Here is a 6000-nt window from a genome sequence, read left to right as displayed (position 1 = left end):
CCCTAAACCCATTTCAAGTACCCTATATATCACACCAACAGACATGTATTGCATACCTTATATCATACGCCTAGACCTATAGGACATATATGGCATTCTCTAAATCACACTCATAGACCTATATGGCATAGACCTAAAGCCATTTCAAGCACCCTTTATTAACCAACTACCCAAAGTATGTTAAAATACATCAAAAACTGACCAATTGACATTAATTCAAACCAGGCATCTATACGGGGCCAATATGGATGAAACCAGAACCAATACGGCATCATTACTTCATGTCACTTGACACCGCCATTTATACTTAGAATTGGATTTCATGAATTTTGATCACCAGGACTAAAAGCTGCAGAAACACACACACAAAAATCTTAAGTTTTATACAAAAAGGATATTTAAGACTAATAAATGCAAATAAACCTACATTTTCTTGGTAAAACACGAAAACAAATCATCTAATTGAGTTGGTTAATAAGATTGTCAATAAATATGTAATTTCATATTGGCCCTGTTATAGGTTTCAGTCAATCATATTGGCCTCGACAGCTGTATTGGCCCTCGCCGATGCCTTGGGACCAATACAACCGCCTCGACTAATATGACAGACCTCAAACCTATAACAGGGCCAATATGAAATTACCAATTTATTAACATATAATATATAACACCACAGACATATATTGCATACATTACATCACACGCCTAGACCTATATCACATACTCTAAATCACACCCATAGACCTATATGGTATACCCTATATCACATCTCTAGACCTGCATTGCATACCCTATATCACACCCCTAGACCTATATGGTATACCCTATAACACATCTCTAGACCTACATTGCATACCCTATATCACACCCCTAGACCTATATGGTATACCCTATATCACATCTCTAGACCTACATTGCATACCCTATATCACACCCCTAGACCTATATGGTATACCCTATATCACACCCCTAGACATATATATATTGCATATCATATATCACACTTTGCACAGTACACAATTAAAGTACCGGTACAATTTGTATAAATAAAATATAAGAAAGAACGAACATGACATGCAAAAATCTGTTTGATATGCAGAATCAACCCTCAATCTATATCACCCCGCGGGCCAGTGGCCCTTGAGTTGATATAGGAGTCTTCTGTTGATACTGCATATGATACAGATTTTGGCATGCACTATTCAGTATGGAATTTAAAGAAATAGTAATACCATGTACATGTGTATTATATCCATATAAGTCATAACTGATTATCAATATGGTTATTTTTCAGTACATTGTCAAGATATACCAAGTACATTTATTTAGAATGCAGATTATAAAGTGAGAAACAGGATTTTCATGACACAAGAAAGACACAGTTATTTTAGAAATTCTGTGGCCATGAAAGTGCATTGAAAATGTGTTGGATATCAAGGCTACCAAAAGTAGACCTTTTCTAAGAGCAGATTTTCATGGACATTCTTACATGTACAATGTACTAGGTAAGTGTTGAAGGTATACATTATTTATTCATATAATTTGTATGTACACATGTATTTAAAATTTTCAAAACTGGTGATAGGTATACTGTTTTTATTGCTAGTGTAGAACAGTGTAGTCATGTTTCTTAGCAAATTTACAGTTTACATTTGTATGTCTGTGAACAAGAAATTTACACTGAAACATACAAAAATACATGTGCATGTTCTCTAACTATGGTTACTGGCATATGCAGCACAGTGTCAATTAAAGATTTCATACATGAAATTATGATATTTGTAATATAGTAATACATGTATCAAATCTGTTTTCTACTTTACAATTTGACATTATATTAATTGCTCCTAGATAAATCAACATTCAGGGATTGATCCAGAGATTTTGAAATGGAGGGGGGGGGGTCCAGACAACATTTTAAATCAGCTGGTGGCTAAAATCATACATGGAAGAAGCCCTAAAGCAATATCCTTAGCAAGATTTCCATTGTCTGTATATAGAAGGTTTTTGTCTGGTAAATGAAATGACTTGTAATTTAAACTCATAAATTCAAACCACTTTTTATGATCTATCTGCTTATGAGGGGGTGTTGTTTTAACAATGACAGGTGATAAGTAACCTGTTCTACTTGTACTTACATGTATGTTACCGCTTATTAACAGTTATTGAAACAAAGATGTGCTCATGAAATACACTGTACATTTTTGTAAAGTTTGTTATGTTATTTCAGACAAATTTGAATTATTTAATTATTCAGAGAAAGAAATGTTTATTTTTTATTCATTAATACACCAGATATTAAAAGAATAAAACCTTAGAAATATGGAAGATATATATACTATATTAACATTGTTAATATAGGACAAAAACTATGAATAATGACAGAAATATTATTTGCAAATTTTTAATCGACCAGTATTGATCACTTTGGGAATATTGACCAGTTGGTTTAAAAACCAGTAAAAACCTGGTACTGTTATAACCATCCAATTTTTATTTTTGCCTGATTTGCACGAAATTATATGTACATGTAACAATATTTCCCAACAATAGGAGGTTTCTCCATATCATATAGTTAAAATACATGTATATTTTCATGAATTTACATTGTAACATTTTGCATATATCATACACTGTTGTGATGTTTTCCATTGATTTCTTTTCAGTTGTTATCACATAGAAGTTTCACTAGATGAAGTGAGAAGAAACCAAAAGTAAAACAGACCATTTCTGTGCTGGGACACTATTTAAGCATGAAACAAAGTTCATGTTTCTCAAGTCTGGTACATGTACATATGTATGTGCAGGATAAAGTAGCTGTAAATGTATATGTCAACATCTTTTAATAAAAAACTATAAAAAAAATTAGCATTTATATATTTACAAAACATAAGAGTTATTTGAATTGTAATCTTTTATATATTTGTGAAACAATCTTGCAGAAAAAAGTGAAAGAAATGCACATACATTATTGAAGGCAGTCAGGTATAGAACACTCAGCAAATAGTGATTCAGAAGTGGTAGTCATGAGGTATGGGTTCACTAGTAAGTTTTTTGTTTTGGAGACAAAAAAGATGGATTTGTACTGAAAGTGCATGTGTGATTAAGAGTAAACAAGTGAACCAAGGTTATAGCGGTAATCAAAAGAATGTAATCCAGGCACAAAGACTCGACATGGAAAACAGACATACACAAGAAAGAACATACAGTAACTAAAATCATACATACAAAGTAATAAAAGCAAATGAACAACTCGGACTCCACTATTCATCATATTCCTTGTATTCACCACATACCATTGACTTTCCAACTTCATTGGAATCTTAAATTGCTCAAATCTATGAGCTACATAGTATTTTTTTCAACAAGAGTTCTTCTAACACTTTTAAATTTAGTTTATAGTAAGTGAAACACATGAGTGTTTAGATTAAACAAATCCAGTGCAATTAAACGCGATTAATGAATTAATTTGGTAGTTGAGAGTTTTGATAAACATCTCGTTGCGATAGGGCTTGATTAGTGTGATAGCAAGCGCGGTTTAATACTTTTATCTCTGCCCGGTGTCGGCTAGCGACTTCCATAATCTGCAAATGCCTTTTGTAGATTGCAGTCTTTTGATGAAAAAAACAAAACAACAACAAATAAAAACAAAAAAATAAAACTGCAAAAAAGACAATAATGCAAGTATACGACATTATAGAAAACGGACATTGTTAATTGGTGTTTACCATGGCTTTTAATTTTTCGGAAATTTTCTTTTGGAATTAGTTAAAAACTTTAAATATGGATATATTTTAGTCAGATATTTAGAATGCAAGGTAACTATAAACAGAATTTGGAGGTAGTTCAGCACATAGTAGCACCTGCAAATTTTTTTTCTACAATTACCCGACAAATTGACCGTAATCCATAATTGTGTATTCAAAATCATCAGCATAATATTTTTTGTCAGGTTGGAAGGATATTTAATACACTAAATATGGATAAAAATCTAACAACAAAACAATGTTTGTTATAAGTAAATGAAAATTATATTTAAAATCAAAACGACTCAAATTATTTTGATATATCTTTTTTTAAATACATATATTTAGAATCAAAATGAACTATTAATTACATTTATAAAAACATTCTAAAAGCAGCACATAATTAAAGAATATTGTCAAAGGGGGACAATGTTCACAATTTTATGACTTTACAAGTCTAGACGCGATCTTGTCGCATCTTAACACAGAATTTTCATACAATCTGAAATGATCCAACATAGTCTGAACTAGTCTGAACAGAAAACAAAACAGCTGGTCTTGTTTATTTGAACAAGTCTGAACACGTCTTACATGTGTCGAACTGAAAACAATCTGTAGTCTTAAACAGTCTTAACATTTCGAACTGAAATCGATCTTACTCTCTTACATAGTCTGGACAATGTTTTTGTCAAGATTTTTCAGTTCATTTTAAGACGGTCTAAGATTGTGTTAAGATCGAAATGGCCGTTCAAGACTTAAAACTCAGTAATAGTGGTAGTGGCCATCTATGTACAGTCATTTCATAAATAGAACTGTAACGTCGAGTAGTGGCCAGCTATGTAAAGTCGTTTCATCATAAAACTAAAACGTCGAGTAGTGGGCAGCTATGTAAAGTCCTTTCATTAATAGAAGTGTAACGCCGAGTAGTGGCCAGCTATGTACAGTCGTTTCATTAATAGAAGTGTAAACGCCGAGTAGTGGCCACTATGTACAGTCGAGTCATTAATAGAAGTGTAAACGCCGAGTAGTGGCCAGCTATGTAAAGTCCTTTCATTAATAGAAGTGTAACGCCGAGTAGTGGCCAGCTATGTAAAGTCGTTTCATTAATAGAAGTGTAAACGCCGAGTAGTGGCCAGCTATGTACAGTCGAGTCATTAATAGAAGTGTAATCGCCGAGTAGTGGCCAGCTATATACAGTCGAGTCATTAATAAATATTCATCTGGTGTTTTTTTACAAGTTTAGTTATAATAAATCAATTATAACAACAATTCAAAATTATTAGAAATTCTAACGATTAATATTGAAATAGATAAAATAAGATTTAAAAGGAAAAATTAATAAACATCACATTTCTGTATCGTCATATTCAACCTTTCTTCTCATTTTGTTCACATTTTGTGAAAGACACGAAAAGTAGTTCCGTCTGTTTAACTCAAATCTATAAATGGTAAAGCATGTTAATTTTATCAAGTTACAAAATATCCGAATTTTATAATTTATCTGAGGAAAAAAAAACGATCTCAATATCAAGTAGGATTTATACATACCATCTTTTTGATTAGAATTCAGTGTGTTAAAATCATTGCATGCTATTACCGTTCATATACATTTTGTACTATTAGTAAACATTACAAATATTTTAATTTGCAATATATAAATTAAAACTGTGTAAATAATTGACGCGTTCAATCACACATAACCGTCAATCAGTTACAAAGAGTAATCAAGGGAACCAAGGTTATAGCGGTAATCTGAAGAATGTAACCCAGGGACAAAGACCCGACATGGAAAACAGACATACACAAGAAAGAATACAGTAACTAAAATCATACATACAAAGTAATAAAAGCAAATGAAAACTGGGAGCATGGACCAGGTGCACCGGTAGGGTAAGCGTCCTCTGCTTTTCTAGAAACACCCGCCGAGTTGCTCATAACTAATGCCAATTTTCAATAGCTCTACAAACAGCATTTCCGTAACTGAAAATGGTACTTCGTTTGGACTAAAAGCTATATGACTTATTAAATAAATGAGTCAATGATTCTACCTGGTCATAAGATTTGACCATGTCTTTTCAACACTCTAACTTACACTATTTTACATTCTTTTGAATCACTGTACTCAGTGTCTAATGCCGAATGTTTACATATAGCAAATGTACTTAAAATATTGACTAAAATACCTCTCCGTCTAAGAATCAGGCAAAATGTGAATAAGGTGTGACATATGAAGGAAAAAAAACCACAGAGATTT

Source organism: Perna viridis, chromosome 11, assembly GCF_037379345.1.
Source record: "Perna viridis isolate PV_CMFRI_1.1 ecotype Kerala chromosome 11, ASM3737934v1, whole genome shotgun sequence".
Taxonomy (NCBI): domain Eukaryota; kingdom Metazoa; phylum Mollusca; class Bivalvia; order Mytilida; family Mytilidae; genus Perna; species Perna viridis.
The sequence above is the reverse complement of the archived record's forward strand: the minus strand, read 5'-3'. Positions refer to the sequence as shown.